This window comes from Pelecanus crispus, chromosome Z (assembly GCF_030463565.1).
Source record: "Pelecanus crispus isolate bPelCri1 chromosome Z, bPelCri1.pri, whole genome shotgun sequence".
In the NCBI taxonomy this organism is placed as follows: domain Eukaryota; kingdom Metazoa; phylum Chordata; class Aves; order Pelecaniformes; family Pelecanidae; genus Pelecanus; species Pelecanus crispus.
Window position 1 is genome coordinate 26,306,347 of NC_134676.1, and position 20,346 is coordinate 26,326,692.

Here is a 20,346-nt window from a genome sequence, read left to right on the forward strand (position 1 = left end):
GATTCCTTTCTGTGGTTTGCTGTCTCCTTACTTTGACTCGTGCTTTGAGGTAGTAACTGTCAAAACTACTTGCTGGCTACAGATTTACACAGACTTAATTTTGCAGAACCTTTATGCTGAATCACATGCTATCCTCTACAGACACACCCTAAGGAAGAAAACTCCAAATAACACCCTTCTCACGTGCAGCTCAAATGTGCATAGGATTGTCTCCTAGCCCCATAATAAATGTTGGGAAAAATGTATCATTATAAAGGAAAGGCACGATGCTTTTTTTGTTCCAGTTAATATGCCAATGTATTAACAAATGAGTTTGCATGTGGTCTTCCAGCAGTCATGCATTAAGACTTTCCAAGGACACATCCACTATATTGAAAACAATATGATGCACCGATTGAATGTGAAGTGTTGGGGGGGTTTTGCAGACTCCAGTCTTCCAGGAGAAATTATCTGAGAGCATATAAATACTGTTTCCTTCACAGCCTGAAGACTGCAGTAAGAGATGGAGGGAGATCCAGCTGGGAAAACTATACCAGCCCTCCTGTCAACCTGTGGCTGTTGAACAATTCATAGTGCAGATACTGGGCTCAGCTATGTTGCCTGATTTCCAGCATGGCTGTGTTGCAAAGTGGCTGCTGGGTAACCAGACTTCTGCAGTGGAGAGAAACAAGCCAGTAGGTGCTGTTGATGCAGCTTAACTGCATGCCCACCCCTGTTGTGCAGTGGATCTCAGGGATACCTGGTGAGCCATTGCCATTTTCCCACCTGTGAACCACTTTCAGCGTTCTGTTTCCTAATGTGTGTGGCAAGTGGATTAGTAGATGACTTTGCAGCTCATAGAGGAAGAGCAAGCATCTTCTTGCTCCTGTGTTACTTCATTTGACTTCTGCCTTGAGCCAATGTGAAGTATGCTGGCCTTGTGATGGAGAACAGTTATTAGTCTCCCAATGCCCTACTTTGTTCTGTATTGGTTGTTGGCAGTTGAAAATTAAATTTCCTACTAAGATCTAATTGACACTGTAGAGAAAATGTTTATTGAATAACATTAGTTACAGCAGTTTTTACTGTCTGTGTAATCAAACATCATCCTCAGTGCAGGCTAGGGGATTAAGAGAACTGCAATCCTACTTCTCACAGGCACATGTACAAAAATATATTAATCTGAATAGAGAGGAGAGAGTTAGGAGTACTGTAAACCTTTTTGCATTGAACTTATCTAAGGCAGTGTTCTGACTGGACTTCAAAGCCTAGAAACCTCCAAGCCCTAAAGCAGCTATTGCATTTTTCAGTGAGTATCCTAACTATTGGGTATAACAAATAGAGTTTGTGTGGCAGTGACAATTTTAAGGATTGTGTCAGCTCTGCTTTGAGAGTTACACCATTCCCTTCTTGTCAAATGCTGTGTGTGCCTAGGTGATACCCTTCCCTGAAGGAAGCCTTTTCCAGTTAGAACAACTGAAAGAGCGCAGATTTAGATTAGATACAAGGAAGAAATTCTTCACTGTGAGGGTGGTGAGACACTGGAACAGGTTGCCCAGGGAAGCTGTGGATGCCCCCTCCCTGGAAGTGTTCAAGGCCAGGTTGGATGGGGCTCTGAGCAGCCTGATCTAGTGGAAGGTGTCCTTGCCCATGGCAGGGGGGGTGGAACTAGATGACTTTTAAGGTACCTTCCAACCCAAACCATTCTATGATTCCACATAGCAATCCTCTAAGCTCCTATTGGCAAAAATTGTAGAGCAGGTACTGAGTTAGCTGGGCAGTGTTTGAATGTATAGAGAACAGTTACTGTGCTCTATAAGAGTGAGGTCGGAGAGAGAGGCTATTTTGTGACTAAGGCTCCTGTCTTGTATGCTTTGAGTCATGTGTTCACCACAGCAGATGCTCAGAAATAACAATGCTTCTATATAATGTAAGTTTAGGAGCTGTTCCCTTGTAGCTCCCACCCTGCAATTCATTTGGCATACAGTGCACTGTGTGTATGGTTGGGGCCTGTTCTATACCATGAGGGTATACAGTTAAGTCTTGTTTTCAGCTGAGTTCATGAATGAAGCCACCTGTGTAATGGACTAAAATTGCCTTGCTCTTAATGGTGGCATTGTGCATAGATAAGGTGTATGTACATCACAGAGTAAGATAAGATTAGAAAAAGGATCAGCACAGTATTTTTTCTTAATCTCAGGCTTTTGGATAGTTTGATTTAACTTTTGTGACTTGGGTCAGAACTCTGGAAGGAATATTTGGGACTCCTGGTGAATATAACTTAATATGCAATCATATGCAATTAGCCATCTAAATACTGTTTAATTTGTGACTTGGTTACCTTGTAAGCTTTATATCGTGCTAATCATGCTTCAGCTTTGACAATCTGTCTTTTATCACACCAACTCACTGAATATACAGCTGCTGCAATCTACTTTGCTTCTGTTCAGAACCATAACAATCAAGGATGGTTTGTCTTGAGCCTGCAATGTGCATTCTTGTGCAAACTGGAAGGTAATCTAAATGCCTTCTCTCTTGGGTTGAGACAGTTCTTCTGCCCTTACCACCTTTTCATCGTGAGTTACTGCTGTTTCTTCCTGAAAGGTTAGTACTCCTCTTTGCGAACTTGAGGGCTCTTACCTCAAGACTTAATGGAATTTGAGTAACTTCTATGCATCATACTGATACTGTTTATATAATTTAATTAAAACTTTGTTTTCTTCCTTCCACTGTTGCCACAATAAATGTAGCAGAACTCATTCTATGAGCACACAATACAGAAGGGGAAGGTGCTCTCAGTTTTAAACAAAACTGATTTCATTTTCTCACATGCCAGGATTACTTGTGGTGGCATGGAGAGCAAGGACTGCTAGCTGTCACACCCTCATCTTGTCTCCCTCGTTCATGATTGGTGCCAACGCTGCATGCTCCCTGCATTTTTGTTTTGACAAAGAAGGCTCAGAGCCAGATTGAGTTGTAACACACAGTTGTTGCTTTGCATTTGTGACATGCTTTTATCCATGGTGTGGCCTTGATGCTGTCAGCACTCCTGGCAGCACTGCCAGTTCTTTGCTTTTACCTGTTTGTTCTTGGCTTTTATGGCTGTTCTTGTTCTCCTGACTTACTGCATGTACACTGCTTGCTTAACTCCTACTCAGCCATTTCTTCTGGTGCACAAATGTTCATGGTCCATGTGCTCTAATGTAATGATTCCTCTACAGAGCAGGTTTCACCTGTGACCTTTTAAATACTCATTTGCTTCTCCGAGAGAAGGGAGGGATTGTTACAAAAAGGCTATAGCAAGGCCTGCTTTTCTTTGAATCCCTCTGTTCTGCCTTGCATTTCCTACTCCACTATGTCAACTTCATCTCTGAGGTAAGGTATTCTCTCCACATGGCTGTAGTAAAATCAGAGGATAAAACGGGGATAGGTCTGGATGTAGCTTGTCAGGTTGAGATAGAGAAACTTCTCAGAGAGCTAAACTGAGTGCTTTGAACACTTCTGGCAGGCTGTGTTTTGACAGACACCTTGCTGATACCCAGTAGTGTGAGAGGCTGGGGAAAAGACATGCATGGCTGCAGTCTCTTTTTGCCTCCAAAATACAACGCTGCCTAGGACAACCTTCTGTTGATTCTGATCTTCCCAAAGACCTGCTGGGAATTAGATTTATTCCTCCTGTAGCCCACCATCACTACCAGGAAGGCTCCAGAAGCAGCTCTGTTCTTGCTAGCTTGAGAACTCCGCTTGGCCAAACTTTGTTCATCGTTATAACACCAATTTCTCATTTTCAAGCTTGCCCAAGTAGAGCTGGAATAAAATCTCAGTTTTGACACTATCGAACTAGCCTCATATCACCTCTGTGGTCAATTCTAGTATTCTCCTTTTTTTTTTCCCCTTTCTATTTGTGAGCAACTTGTTCAGAAAATTTCTATTTATTTTCTTTTAGAAACTCATATTCTTTCAGATAAAAGGACAGCGGGTTGAGCAGGGAGGGTTCTGTCTCTTCCTTCCAAAGAATCAAACCCACAGGCAGGCAGGTCCTGCATGAGGATTTTCTGAGCGGCTTGCTGTGTGGTCAGCGCAGAGACCATCAGTGTTGTGACCGTTTCCTCTAGTGCTGTCAGCTCAAATTGTGCCCAGAAACCTTCACACTAACAGCATTCATTACTGTGATAAGAACAGAAAGGTACGCAGAGAAGGGAGAATGAGAGGGGGCATTTCACTCTTAATTAGAAAGCATTAGTGGAATGTGATTTATTGCCTACTACAAGGTATTTGTGCCACTTCAGTGGGGACACTGACAGTTACACTAAGCTGACTTTGACAACGGGTTGTGAGCTAAGTACTTTGGCTTTGGGACACCTCCACTCCAGTTTGGGCCAGACTGATAGGGAGGTACCCTCAAAGAATACTTACGCCGTCCTGCATAGATTTGCCATTTGTGAATGAATATATTTATTTTTTTTTTAAGGAAAAAATTCACTGACAAAATTAAGAGATAATTAACAATGTATTGCAATCTAGCAATTCTGAAGAAGTCTGCTACTGGGCTGACAAATGTGAAACTGTCTTTTTCTTGCTGCTTGAAACTTACCCATATGTTCAGGAGCTTCCTCTGGTTTTCTCACATCAGCATCCTGAGGAAGTTAACAGTGCCACCATGGTTTATATCTTTATATATATGATGGCAGAAACTGATTTTAATCTATCAGACTTAATTGCAGGAGTTGAAATGCTGATTTACAACTGGATCAGTTTTCCTTGCCACTAGAGGCAGTGTCTGACAGAGAAATAAGGCAGATGGTTGGATGTGGTTAACAACTGTTGGTCTTAACCTAAAACTTGACTCTCTGAGAATCATCACTCTGCCAGCTTGAAGCTCTGTGTAAGGATGGAGAACTGGGCTGCCCCTCAGCATGCAGCTTGAGCCTGCCTAACTTAATACTCTTGTAGAACTTCTTTAATAAGACCCTTTATCTTGACCTTATCTAGTAACTGGGGGGTATGTAGGCTTCCTTTCTTCCGTCACTCATTAACTCCGGTAAGACTAGTGCCTCAGGCCAGCACCAGACTCCCTGCTGCTTGCTGGCTGCTTACCTGAGTGTCAGAAATGTGTAAATGTGCTGGGAAACTGCTGCTGTCTCCTTTTCTCCTAGCACAATGTTTCCTTAATGTCACCTGAGTTAAATGTCTATGCCAGTTATTTGTAAGGTAAAGGTATTAGCTGTCATTAAGAAACCTGAGACATCATATAATAAAATCCTCATTTAGTAATGAAAAGCTACACTGCATACATTTGCTGAGAGGTCAGAAAGAATGACATTTATAATTGGCATTACATGGTATTGTGCTAAAAAGGGTCGACAAAAGAGTGTGCAAATGCAGCACCTGGAGAGTTCAGATCAAAGCTGTGTAATATTACTCTTCTGTACTTTGGTTACAAAAATTAACCTACTTAGAAAGGTTTAGTTGGTGCATTTCCTTAATAGACAATGCAAATTTTAATCCGCTTTGAATTACTATTGGAGTGAAAAAACAACTAAGCAACCAGTTTATTAAACTGTCATTCTTAAAAGTTTTTTTTAAGCAAATTTGCCTGGAAGTACCAGCCTTGTGGGTTTTTTAATACTAAAATCTTCAAATGCTATGAAATGCTTTCTTTCAAGTCCAACAAGTGACTTAAAACATTCCGTTTGCTCAGAATCTAACCAAATTTGACTGGTTTTTTTTTTTTCCTTTTGATTTTTTTCCTGTTTACTAACTACTACCAGCTAGAAAATATTAGTGTGAATTGCAAAACACTAATAAAGTTATAGTGGAAGATACCACCATTTAGCATTACGACCAACCTGATGTTCTGGAAGGGCCAGTTACATGTGCGTGTCTGGCCCCACATGCACTGACAGTCTCTGTCATCTGTCGTCCGGGGCTCCCTCTCAGAGATCTGCAGCGGCAGCTTGCTCTTGCCTTGCACTGGCAGATCATTCAGTGCTCTCTTTGCTATTATGGTTGCTCTGTGTGCCCCCCTGCACCTCCACACATGATCTTGAGGGTGATCATCCAATTATAGCAGTAACAAGTACTATAGTGTGTAAGTCTGTTACTAGACCCCAAGCCAACTCATGCTTTTCTGAAAGCTGCTGCTGGGAGATACGGTCTCCCACCCCTAGAGAGGCTGACAACAGCCTGGAAGCTTAGATCCTAAAAGCTCAGATGTCAAAAGATGACATAAAAGTTACATTTGTTTCTGTCCTTGGATTCTTTGCAGCCATTATTGTAATGCGCTTGCTTACCTAGTTATTTTTAAGCAGAGTAGCAACTGGAGAGTCAAATAACTAAGGCAGCGGCCAAGAACTCCGAGCTAAAAGAGTAACTGGTGACTTGGTGTTCTTGGCAAATACTGGCATGGGCCATACCCTGCCCTTGGGCTTCCTTTGCAGAGCCAAGCATTAAAACACTTCTGAGATGCTTCAGCCGCCAATGGTGTACCCTTGTGTCTAAGTGGGCTATTCCACTTGCTTTTTGTCCGGTCTGCAGCTGGGCTATACTGTGCTGTGGCAGCCGGTCCTGGCACAATTCCTAGACACACTGGCTTTTGGAAGATATCCAAAGGTTCTGGAAGCCCTTAGCTACCTGAGAGGATCTGGGGAGAAGTGGTCCATTATCCAGGTGCTGGTGCATACTTGGAAAAAAAAAAAGGAAGTCATGAGTTTATTATGGCCTGCAGCCACCTAGACTGTGAGACGGGGATGGTCTTGCAGTCACACACAAGTAAAACTCCTAGGTTGTAAATATTTTTACTGTCTGATCACAACTTTGCATGGTGCTTCCCTTTACTGGAATACCTTTTCCACAGGAAACTTCCAGCAAACACCACAGCAATTAGGTCATTAGGTGCGTAAGAGGTTCAGTTTGGATCTGAGTGGTGGTTTCCAGAACACATGCATGCACCTGCACAGACATTTCCCCTCCTTCCCATAACCACATTTTTGATTGGGGTAATTGCTAGGCTCAAGCAAAATACACATTTACCTAAAAAGTACTTTCACATCTTTTGTATTTTAACAGGCGTATAAAGTCTAAATTTACACTATAAAAATGAACTAATTTTATGTAAGTGGCCACCATGATGTGTAACAATCTGGTTTTGTTTTCTGCCTGATTGCATTTACATTTGGAAAGATTTTCTGTATTTCATTTCACCTGAAAAACAGCCAAGTGGTAGATGACTTCTCATTGGATGCAGACTTTTTGTGCTCTTCTCGTTGCCAGTTGGCACAAACCAAAATTTTAATTGGTTTTTTTAATTACTGAAAAATCTTGAAATTACAAAACATTGAAAGCATCGTTCCAAATTGCAGCTTCGTTTCAGAAGGTGTGAATGAAATGGCACAATTCCTAATATTCTTACCCTAAAATACACTGAGCTGGTTCATACTATGCGAAGGAAGGTTCATACTGTCCTGAGGAAACACAGAGTCCTTGGGCATTCCTGGTAAGTTATGATTTCTGTCTACTATGCCAAAAAGTTTTCTGTTTCACCACTAACATCTTTTAAGTTCTTGATAGAGATAGTAATGCTGCATTCTTCTCACAGTGAAGGGGGACAGTGAGAACCTCTGCTTATTATAATAATCCATGTAGAAGGGAGGTGGGAGTGAGTAAAATGGATGCATGTAAAGGTGCAACATCTGCAAGTGAAACTGCAGTTGGGATCCAAGGGTAATGCCTTTCCTGGTGACTGGAGCAAAGCTGATGTGCCACAGAAGGTCACTGGTGCGTATGAAACTTGGCTGGGTATCTTGCAGGCAGAGTTCTGTAGGCTGCCTGAAGGTAAGTGGATCAAAGCGACACGCTTCTGGGGCCTCGGGTTCTGCTACTCTGCTCTGCTTGCAGAAGGTGGCTTGCTCCCAGGGCACAACTGGTTTCTTACCAGGATTTTTTTCTGGGAAGTGCCACGTGGTTACAACTTCTAACCGAATGCCTGCCTTCATTCCTCACTCCCCAGCACCTGAACTGAGGCTGGAGTTTTTACTCCATTCCTGGGTACTCCTTTGCTGTCTTACCACAGGGCTGCTTCTTGCCCCCATTCTGCTTGACACACTAAACCTCTGTAAATCTATGTTTGCAAAATTCCTTATACAAAGCAAGGCCAAAGCATCTTGCCGTTCTCTGCTGATGGGATTCCCTGTCACCTGAAAGCCCCAAGTCAGAATTAGCATCTCTTCAAAGAGGTCCTCTTCACCCTGTCAAAAGGAACAGTTTGAGGCAGGAATTACTGGTTGAAGATTTCTGGCTAGTAAATCAGATTAGGGAGCAGAACAGCCTTTTTTGATTTCAGAATTATGTATTTGATGGGTAAACCTTATTCTAAATGCATGGATAGTTTCAGAGTGACAGTTCTTTTCATGCAGTAACATCTGCTCATTGCTTTGCTGTTAGCCTGCTTAATGCTTGCCAGCAACACAGCAGGAAAGTTCAAGCCTTTCTGGTGACGAATCTTTCACTTAAAAAGCCAAGGCGCACATCCCAGGGCTCTGGGGTGCTCTAAGTGATTGGAAAGTCCATTACAGAGCTCTGCTGTTTTCTCCAGTGCAGAGGCTGGATTTATTTGTGTCAGCGATAATGGTGCTGGCATTAACAGACCTGCATGGATCAGTGAATTAATGGTGTTCCCCACCCCGTGAATGCTTGTTGCTATCGCAGACATGCTGATGTGGGTGTACTCTTCCACCATACCCGTAAGTCACCTTCACCAGTCTCTCTTTGCAAGACAGTTTCATATTTAAATTAAACCTCAGATTCTCCTGCATGTTTTGAGTTGATTTTGCAGATGTGGAAATTAGGCAAAGCCTGACCAGTCAGCTTTTTGTGATTGTGTCAGAAGTCTGGAACAGACATAGAAGATGAATGCAGTTTTGCTGAGTCCTTACTATGCTGTGATGCTCATGTTCCCATGTCTTAACCACATGCTTCAAGAACCTGACTATGTTTCAAAGTTAAAAACAGCAGTGGTTTCCTGTTGCTTGTTCGCTGACCGCACTGCTTTCCTGTCTGTTGTTCAAGTCTTGATTCTTTCTCTTCAGCCCTGCCTCTCGGGAGAGGAGCTGTAAATCAGAGAAGGTGTGATGAGACTCCTAACCCCCGTCCTGACTTGAGGAGTCCTCACTGGAGGTTGGAGCTTTTGTGGCTCCTGCAGAGCAGGAGCGTCAGCTGCATCAGTGCCTGAACTGTGGTGGGGTCCTCTGGGGTGCCCATGAGCTGGCATCCTTTGCAGCTAAATAACCATCTGGTTGACAGAATCAATCTTAAAACAGTGGTAAATACCCTGTCTCTAACTGAGTATATGCAGATGTTAGAGCACGATGAAAAATAAAGAACATCTGCTTTTTATAAACTGTACCCGTATGGTAACTCTGGTCTCGTCGGTCCCCAGTGTAACACCAATTTATGTAATGCCAATTCATCATATGATCCGCTTCCTAAAGCATTGCCTTTCTGTTTGTTTGCACCCACAAGGAAAGAGGCAAGGGGTTTTACGCGATACATCCTGCATTCCGTACCAATTTCCCTTTTGGTATGTGTAGCTACATTATCTACTTGTATGTACCTGTATGCAGTTTAATAGCTTTTAGTTGCACCGAATTCCTAAAGCTAGGGCATTTTGAGGCCAGAAATAAAGTTCTGAATAATTATCTTAAATATTATAGCACACACAGAGGCAACAAAGCGGACCAGGCGAGGAAGTCTTTTCAGAGACCTTCATTGCTACTATCGGTGGCTGTCCTGGTTTCAGCTGGGATAGAGTTAATTTTTTTCCTAGCAGCAGGCATAGTGCTGTGTTTTGGATTTAGTATGAGAAGAATATTGATAACACACTGATGGTTTTAGTTGTTGCTGAGTACTGCTTATGCTAGTCAAGGACTTGTCAGCTTCCCATGCTCTGCCAGGTGCACAAGAAACTGGGAGGGGGCACAGCCAGAATAGTTGATCCAAACTGACCAAAGGGCTATCCCGTACCATATGACGTCATGCTCAGTATATAAACTGGGGGGGGTTGGCTGGGGAGCAGTGATCGCTGCTCGGGAACTGTCTGGGTATCGGTGGGTGGGTGGTGAGCAATTGCGTTGTGCATCACTTGCTTTGTATATTATTACTATTATTATTATGATTATTATGTTATTATTAGTAGTACTATTTTACTTTATTTTATTTCAATTATTAAACTGTTCTTATCTCAACCCAGGAGTGTTTCTCACTCTCACTCCTCCAATTCTCTCCCCCATCCCATCGGGGCAGGGGCAGTGAGCGAGCGGCTGCGTGGTGCTTAGCTGCCGGCTGGGGATAAACCACGACACTGGCTTTGCCCGCAATAGCGAAGATACCCTGTGCTCACCTAGGAAGCTGAGAAACACCCAGCTACTGCCTAGCACTGCACTTGACTCCTAGCAGCTGATGCTGGAGAAAGTATTTTGGGAACAGCGGGGAAGATCTGGAGTCCTGCTGGGCAAGCATAGCCCTCGAGCCGTCCTGCGGACAAGCGCGCCTTCTCCGTGCAGGTGCGGGCAGCCCATTTGATGGACCTGGACCTGCATGTGATGCCTGGTCTTTTAAGATCCCTACGTTTACTTGTCTTACTCGGGGAGCTGGTCAAATGCCGGCTGCTAACAAGCAGGTGTTGCGCAGAGCGTGCGAGCAGGCACGGCACCACAGCAGCGCCCTGGAGCGGAGCGGAGCGCAGCCGGCGGGGCCCGGCGGGGCCACGGCCGCTGCTGCGGGCTCGGGCCGCCCAAACGACAGAGCTCACGCCCGCCGCACCCGCCGCTGCGCGGCAGAAACGCGCCGGCGCCCCAGCCGAGGCGCAGCCCCGCCGGGCCCGGGCGGCGGGCTGCCTGCTCCGCCCGCCGGCGCGCAGGGCGTCCCCTCGTCCGGGGAGGGCGGGCCTCCGGCGGGGCCGCACGGCGAGGCGAGGCGCGGGAGCACCGGCAGCCGCCGCCGCCGCCGCAGCGCGGCCCTCGCGCGGCGCCCCGGGGCCCGGCCCCCCCCGCCGCGCAGGCTGACGACAGCGGAAGCCGGGCGGCGGGGCCGGGCCGAGGCCGTGGCGGCCGGCAGCCGGGCAGAGGCGGTGTCGCCCCGCCCGCGGCGGCGGAGCTGCGCTGCCCGCCCTGCCCCGCCCTGCCCGGCCCGGCCCGGCCCGCCGCCGCATGAGGCAGGCAGCGGGGGAGGCAGGCCGCGCCGCGCCGCCGGCATGTCCGCGCCCTGCTGCGCCGTGCAGGTAGGGGCTGGGGGGCCGCGGGGCGGCCGGCAGGTGTGCGCGGCGGGCGGCGCCGGCCGCGGGGGCTTCCCCCCGGGGGGGCGGCGCTGGCGGCGGCCCGCGGGGCTCCGGAGGGCGCCGCGGGGAGCGAGGTCCCGGCCGAGCGGCCCGCGGGGCCGGGGCGGTGACGGCCGCCGCGGGGGACGGAGAGCCCGGGACGGGGCAGGGCCGGCGGGCCGCCTCCCGCCGCCGCCCCTCGGCCGCGGCTTCGCGCTTTGCGCCGCCGGGCTCCGCCGAGCCGCCCTCCCCGCGGCGGTTCACGCCTTAAAATGAGAGCGGCGCTCGCAGAGGGGGCGCCGAGAGCGGCGGGGGTGCTGCCGGTAGCGCTCGGCTCCTTAAGCGCTGACAGCGGTGGTGCTGCGGAGTTTCCTGGGTGAATTCCCGTCGTGTGTCGGGAGGACGGGCGGCCGGAGGCTGCCGGGCTGCCCGCCGTGGGTAGGGGCGGCCGGAGGCAGCCGCCCGCCGTGGGTACGGGCAGCGCGGAGCCGCCCTGCCCGCGGGCCCCCGCAGCCGGAGCCGTGGTGGGGCGGTGGGGTGCGGGGGAAGACGCGGACATCGAGAGGAGCCTTCCCGAAGACCCGCGCCGCAAGGAGCCATTCGCAGAGGGGTGACAGATCACTTAGAGCCAGGAGAGGCGGTCAGAGAATGGCCACTGGTGCCTGGTGGTGGGGAGACGAGACCCCGTGGTGTAAGAAGTGGAATGGTCGCGACTTCTCTCTCAGCTGCAGGCCAAGAGCTGCTGGCTGTCTCTAGCTGCAGGCAGTTGCTACGCTGCCTGGTGCTCCTCCGACCCTTTCACAAATTTGGCTTGTGGAAAGATTCAGCAAGTGCAGGTGCTGGCAGAGGAAGCAAGAGATGGGGGCAGGTGGTGATGGAGGGTGGTGCAGGACCTGTGCCCTTCAGCATCCATGGGATGACGAATCGGTGCTCCGCATCGTACCGTGGTGCAGGTGTTTTCTTGACTGAATCGGTTCTGACGGATGAAGAACTGTGGACTTGGAGGAGAGGGGTGGTCACGAGGCCCTGTCCAGATCTCCTCCTTGGCTGCACTCAGGGGAAGGGCTCTTGTTCCTACCGGTTGTCTCTCTAGCCTGGTGTTAGACCACATCACCCCCAGGCACTTTATTTTGTGCTTCATTTTCCGAAATCTCCACTTCTGCAATAGAAACCCACTACTACTTGTCCCATCTGCAACAGACTAGCCAGTGAGCTTATTCCTGTTGTTTTACATATTTAAACACCTTACGGTCCTAATTCTATTGATAGTTCTTCATTGGTCACTCTGCCCACCCCGAGCATCTGCTTATTCTCTTGCTTTTGTGTGAACCACCTGGAAAACATCTCAGATCTTTCCTGGCGGTTGAAATCCAAGGCTAGATTTGGTCTTCTGGCTGTATTTCTTTCAATCTTCAGTGGGCTGGGAGGATTACTGAGCGTGCCTCCACGCGCCCGTCCTCCGTGAGCTCCCCTGCGCCTCGCCAAACAGCCTTGGGCGGTGGTGGGGGACAGCGGTAAATGCATTTGCTGATATTCCTCTTCAAGCACGGGGGCCTCCCTGACTGCTGCTTCGCGTGCATTTTGGCAGCGTGTGAAGCAAGTTTTGCAGCAGCTCAACAAAGTGCTGTTAGTGGGTGCTGTTACTGCAGTCGTTCATGGCTGTTTGCATTTTCATTGCTTTTTTTGGTGTAGCTCCTGGAGAAGTAACTTAATACCAAGAGGATGAAACTGTTGTGAGACTCCTGTGGTGAATGGCATGGCTTTAGCATGACCAAACTTTGAGACATTCTTAAAGCCACTGCTCCTGCCCCACGTAGTAATATCTGATAGTAATGTGTTCTGTTGACGCTGATCTGTCACTTTGGAGTCTGTAAATAAACTGAACCTCTTAGTGGTGTTGGAGCCAAAGCAAAAGCCATAAAGTGGATGCAGTCATAGCACCAAAATTACGCAGTACCCTGGGGAGATGTATTCTGCTGGCTCAAGCACTATTTTTGATGTAAGACTTATCTGTGCTAAATATGGCATATTGCTGGAGTTATACCAGTGAACTTAGTGTGGATAACCTTTTTATAGGCTAAGATGATAGATGGCATAAACCATGTTTCACTAGCATGCAGTGTAACTTTTTTAAAAAGAAAAATGGTCTTTGCCTTCATGGCTTGATTTATTCCAACTTTGATGAGGGGATGTTTGTTTAACATGATTAATACACAAGAAAAACAAAAGGGATGGAAGATCTTCTTTCTCTCTCAACCCAACTTCCTCAGGCACTTTATGGGTACTGTTAATCAAGATGGAAAATCAAGAAGGAATTTGGCCTTTCCTTAAATGTTCCCTCAAAGATGAAGTTAACCCTCTCTCCAGAAAGAGAGATGATGTGCTTGAGAAAAGGTGGGACTTTATACGAGTCCTGAAAAACAGCGCTCATGTTGGGTCCCTCCTTTTTCCCTGAAGTATACTGGTTTAATAGGTTTGATATTGGAGTAGGGTTTTTTTGTATGAAGTATTTTTGCCCTGTAAATATCTTATATCTGCCTCTGTTTGCATGGATCTGCTTTCCTAGAACTTGACTGAGAACTTTGGTATTGTCCTTCTGAGCTGTGGAAGTGCAGTTATCAAGCATGGACGTCTGTAGGCTGATACCAGAGTTTCACTGCAAGTTAACATCACTTGACTATCCATTTTTTCTCCATTCGTAACACCAGCAAATTTTCCTGGTGTGAAGCAGATGGTGAGCGATTGGTGCTTTTGTGTTTAGGTCAAACCGTGCTAAACACCTAGTTGATGGTGCCTGTCGGAATAAATGCACTCATGTTTCGCAGCCCAGATTCCCGTTGTTAAAGCATACAGCGGCAAGCTGCCAAACTTCAATGTACTTTGGTTATGCTCATTTTGCACTCAAAAATTATTTAAAATAATCTTAATTAACATTACTGTGTGACTTGTATCCTTGCCAAGTGGATCCTGGGAACTTGCTTTCAAGGAGTTTGGCCATTTATAAACTAATTTCTGCAGTTGGTTTTAATCAGGCGATGTACAACCTTGTTTTGAAGAGAATTGCGATTTTTAGGTTTCTGAGCTGTAATAAACTTGCTAAATGTTTCTTCTTTTGCTAGTGTTTTGTTGCTAGACCTATTTTGAGAATGCAGTGAGAATACAGCTTGGCTTGGGCCTCCACAATGCTTTTGATTACATAAAAACATCTGCTTAAATTGACAGGAAACAGGATTTTACATTTGGCTTTTCTTCAGTAGTTATTCTCAAGAGAATAAAGTTGAGATCATGGTTAAGAAAAGCAGCTGTTGCAGAAAATCTTTATTACAATGAATATGTTTTTTCCAGAGTTAAATAAATGTAATTTAGATAGTTAACATTAATTTGGGGGGGTAGTATGTTGTAGCTGGATTGTTCAAGAAGATGGATTTTTCAGTTAGAACTGGTAGTTATTAAAGCTTATAAAGCTATTTCTGAAGGTCTGTTAAATCTTGAGTGCTTTCTTTAATACTGTTCTGCACTTAGAAGTCATGTAAATGCAGTAAGATGTGCTGCAAGTTAAGAGTATCCGATGGTCATTTTATACACAGACCTCTAATTCTGATGGGTTTTTTTAAAAAAAAAAAAAAAAAAAAGCGATTGGCCTTGGCCAATCTTAATGATTTCTGGGGTTCATGGCTTTTGGGGCAAGGGAAGGAAGGAGGAAGGCCCCTGTGCACTCCGGGGCTGCCTGCCTCTCTGGCACTGCCTGTTCACAACTGCAGGTTGAGAAGGGGGCTTCCAGCCCTGTCCTCGTGGTCTCTTCTTTTGGTTACATGGTGAAAAGGGTGGCTCTGTCACCCTTGTCCAGGTTTGTGTCCTCTGAGGACACCAGGGCATTGCTGGGGCACGCGCGTGGTGTGATGTGCCGCAGCGCCGTGGGATAGTGCTGGCGGCGTTCCCGGTTCCGCTCCACTTGGTGCTCCCCAAAACACATCTCTCCTCTGCAAATGGCCTTCCTGGGTGAGACGGGTTTGCTTTGTTTCATTTAACCTGAGCTGGTCAGTTAAAAAAAGAGAAATTTAGCTGTGGGTCTTAGCCCCTCTCACAGCTGCCTTTCCACGCCCCCGCCACCTCTACTAATGATGATTGAAAATGAAACTCACGGTCTGAGGCGTGATGTGGAATATTGTAGCGTACCCCACTTAAATGCAGTTAGGAAAAACAGACTGGGGAGGAAATTTTTTCCCTGTTTGCAGAAATGTGGCGTTTTTATTTTAAACAAATGGTTGCCCGAACAGCTGAGCTAGCAAAGCCTGGTTTTCTGCAGCTTTGTCCATTGAGGCTGGTATCTTATGTCGATTCCCTTTCTGCTAAGTACTGAACTTGTGTTGCAGCCTTTTCCTTGCTCAGGGTTGAGAGATCATTTTTCTCTGCTAAACCTTTTGCCTATTTTCAAGCAAATTGTAAGAATGTAGTATCTTTGAGGCCCCCATCTGCCTGCCATAGCGGGATAAAATTTGCTGCTGGATTCAAAAGTGATTAGAAAGGGAGGGAAAAGCAACCGAAAGACAGCGAGATCCTTTAAGTGTTGTATCATTTGACACTTGCATTGCTAGGTTGGAATCCTTTCCCTGGCACTGCATACGAGGCAGAAGATACTCTTCCTCATTCCAGGCAGAAGATACTCTTTCTCATTCCTGCTTAATTTCCCATTGCTGCCTAATTTTTTTTAGCCTTTTCTTCTTGCATCCCACAACTTGGTGCATTGTGGATTCAAAGAAACAGCTTAAAAACCCGTGGCTCTACAGCTGTGGAGTGAAGGCAGAGTAAGAGGAGGGCCTTCACTTTTAAGGGCAAGGGGATACTTTTCTGTGGAAGCGTATAAATCCTACTGCTGCTTTTATTTTAATTTTTGCAAGTGTAGGTATTCCAGGGTGGTTTTTCTGTTACTGCGACTTCCATGACACTGGATGCGCTCACAGTTGTGGGTGCAAGGTGTACTTGTTTCAGGGGAGCAACTGAATGAAAGCCTGAGCTATGACTGCAGTCTAAGCTGAAGGTCGTGCCTGGAGCTGGCCACTGCTGTCATCCCAAACACATGCTGAGGCTGGATGGTGTTCTCAGCTTAGCCATGTGAAGACGCTTGGACCTTAGGTCGCTTCCAAGGTCCTTCTCATACCCGAGTTAATGGCACTTCCATTTTTTTCTGAACTGTGCAGGCTCTAATATGTTTTGACATGTTAGATGTCTGGCCTGCTAGATTTTTAGGCTGTGATCCGACCACGCTGCCGACTGAATTTGACCTACTGCATTGTTCAGGTCGCCCAAGAGATAGGCTTCAACGTCAGCATGTGCTGCGGCATGGGGCAGTGAGGGACCAAGCCAGCCAGAGCTGTGGGGGACTGTGGCGTTTACCCATGGCATCATGCGGGGGGAAGGTGGCTCCGTGTTTGTTTTGAAGGGAGTCCTAGCAATCTGATCATCATTTTAATTAGTGATAACTATGCTGGGACTGATGTTTGCAGTTTAGTGATCGGAACTTCCAGCAATTAGAGATGGCGTCTGCTCAAGTATTTAAACATACAAGTGTTCACAGTCTGAAAATGGAAAGTTTTGCACTTCTTTCTGTCCAGCCCGACCGATCCAAAATGTGTCAACCTGTCAGCTTTTGCACTGAGTTTTAACAGGAGCCGTTCCTAATGTTTTCTGAAGAGACCTATCTCGTGTTTTTTTTCCTTGGCTTCTTATGTTACAGTCACTGGCAAAGCAGTGGTTCAGGAATATTCTTCAAGATACTTCTCTAGTAGTCTTTGTATTTAAAAATGCTCACCAAGAAGTAGGCAACTGGAAGACATGAGCAGGCTCTGTTTTGAACCTGCCAATCTGGAAACATGTGTGAAGTTGGCTGTTGTGACACTGATCTAAACTGGAACGTCTTTAGCAATGCTTCGAGCAGGTGGATTTTTTTAATATGATGTTTTGTACCAATTTAATTGGCTTTTGCCACTTTGTACGAACTATTAATGTCTTTTTTTTAATTCCCTAGCCTTAAAGTCCTCTTGGACTCAGTACTGAAACCACCTTTGTGGAACAGCTCAGAGCTGTCAGTTCATTCAAAAGTGAAGCAGCTGTTCCAGCTACATGCTTTTAAGTCAGTGCATACAGAAATTTCATTTTAACTGCTTCTTCACTCCAGTGGTACAATGGAGTTAAGCAGTTACTGCCCTGCGCTTGGTTCTCTGTCCCTGGCAATGCACCACATTACATCTGTGTGTGCCATTCTACCTCTAGAGTCCTAGTCTTGAACATCAGAGCTAACCTGGAGGAAATCTGCTTGCTGTATAAAGTGATGGCCTCTAATTGTCAGACTTTGCTGTTGCTGACTTGTCTTTCATCTTCCAGTTGCTCTGTTAGTAGCTCCTCTGCTGTGAAAGTGGCAGAGAAGTGGCTGCAGCATGAGCTGGAACAATCTGCAGATGAGAAACCTGTGAAATACGAAATGATAGGAATGGAGACAGTTGAACCTGTCACCCCATGGAGGTTGCTCTCAGTGAAGATTGTCAAGGAATCATGTCATGGTTTAATCCAGCAGGGAGCTGAACACCACACAGCTGTTTGCTCACTCCTCCCCTCCCCAGTAGGACAGGCGAGAGAATCGGGGGAAAAAAAAGCAAAATTTGGGCTGAGATAAAGACAATTTAATAGGACAGAAAAGGAAGGGAAAATAATAATATATAAAACAAGTGATGCACAGTGCAATTGCTCACCACCCGCCGACCGATACCCAGCCAGTCCCCAAGCAGCAGTTGCTGCCCCCCGCCAACTCCCCCCTGTTTATATACTGAGCATGACATCATATGGTATGGGATAGCCCTTTGGTCAGTTTGGATCAACTATTCTGGCTGTGCCCCCTCCTGGCTTCTTGTGCACCTGGCAGAGCACGGGAAGCTGAAAAGTCCTGTAAGCACTACTTAGCAACAACTAAAGCATCAGTGTGTTTTCAGCATTATTCTCATACTAAATCCAAAACACAGCACTATGCCAACTACTAGGAGGAAAATTAACTCTTCCAGCTGAAGCGAGGACAGATCAATGTAAAGAAGCTTCGGGATCCGTACATTCAAAATTGCTCCCAGAAGCACACAGTCATCCAGGGAAGGACTGGTGGAGCGGAGAATGTTGAAGGTGATGTAACCCAGATGGCATGACCCCAGTGCAAATAAAATACACCTTTTCAGTACAGCCAGCTAGCTGGTTGCCTGCACAAGGTGTGTGTGGAGGGCAGGCTGCTCCTGCAGTGTGGGGTGCTGTGGGGCAGAGCCTCGCCCCCTCTTCAGCTGCTTGGCGGGGAGAGGAGCAAGGTGACTTGCTGGGTGGGCTGTTTGCAGTTGGGCTGATGATGCTGCCGTGATTTTGTAGGATGGACTAGGGAAATTTGAGGGGATGCAGGAAAAAAGTCCAAACAACTTAGGTGCTGGAAGGAAAAGTGTTAAAGTCTTCAAATGAGACTGAGGGTAAATGGTTTGGGTTCCTTCTTTGACAAGTGGGGAGAAAAGACCAGGTAATTAAAAGATTCTCTAAGCGAGTGAAGAAAGCCTCACCAAGAACTAGTGCCTGGGAACTGTAGCAGAAAAATTAGAAGCGGGGGGAGAGTGTTTCTGTTTTTAATGATAGATGTAAGTAACCAGAGGGACAGACAGTCCACCTCATATGGCTGTCAAATCCAGATGGTCTGTGCTAATGGAAAATAGCTATACTACTGGGGAGCTGGGTGATGTGATACACTGCGAGGCTCAGGTCAGACTAAACAATTGTCTTGATTTTTCCAAAATCATCAGGACAAGAGCATTTGGGCAGTCTTTAATTTAGACATTTTGCAGTGACATTATTTTTCTAATGCTGAGCTGAGTCACCACTTAGTAATGTTTGAGCATGGAGACAGAAGCTAATCATCCTCAGGTCAGCTTAACTTCAGCTCTGCCGGCGCCTGGCAGTGGCTCAGCCGCGGTTTAGCTCTTGGCGTAGCTGTCCTAGATGCTGCTTTCTCACCTAGGTTTTGAGCTGCTTGGCGCTGTATGGTGGTTCTGCCCTGTGGTGCGGGGCACAAGCCCTTTGCATTGGAAATTCGTCTTGGGGCAGGAAAGCCTCGCTGGAAAGCAGCGTTCAGGCAGCGTCTAGGCTGGCATGACTTTTCTCTGAAGTCGGTTTTAATTTTGCACAGTTTGCAGTGTGAGGTGTGCTCCCAAAAATAGGTCGTCGGTTAACTGGTATGCTGGTCACAAAACCTCTTGGCTTAAGCCACATGCTGAGTCTGAATATTAAGGAAGAAGCAGTGAAAAGCCAGTTAAGTCGGACAAAGGACAAAATAAAGCCTCTTCAGTGAATTTAGTTACTTCACAGGGACACACCACTGTATAATCATGCGACCGGTTGAAGAAACCTTTGCAAAATGTGTATGCATTAACAGCGGGGGTTTTCAATAATAGTCTGAGCCCAGCTCCTAACACTTGGGACATCTGGCATCAGGCATCTCTTGTTTTCATCAGCCAGAGCACTAAGGGTTGCCTTCCTAGATGCTCTTTCCTGAAAGTAAAAGTCCAAGGGCAGGTGTGTAGCCGCTTCAGGACATTATTCATGCAGGGCTGGCTGCTTTGCTCTTCCAGCCTGCTTGGATGCTGTGTGTAGCTGTGAGAGCAGATGTTTGGGTGTTTTTGATAGATGTTGCTGTTAACAGCTCAGTGGCTGCATAATCTGCAAATCTTACGGCCCAGATAACGCTGGTAGTCAAGTAATCAAGCAGTGCATGAAAAATTAAGCTGCTGTAGGCCCCCATCAAAAGAAGTTTCAGCAAGGCACATTCCTGTGCTCTGTGGACAGGCCAGAAGGCATATGGTCTCCTCGGCCCCTCTGGCTGGGCGGTCAGTTAGGAGGGAAGAGATAAAACGCTGCTAAGTCTTTGATTCATTTAAGTATGCACTTTCCCGCCCCCCCCTCCCCAGTGTGCTCTTCTTCCCTTTGATTTTTACAATTTTTGCTGAAGGCTCCCAAAAGGAAGAGTGCTTTGTTGTGATAAGCTT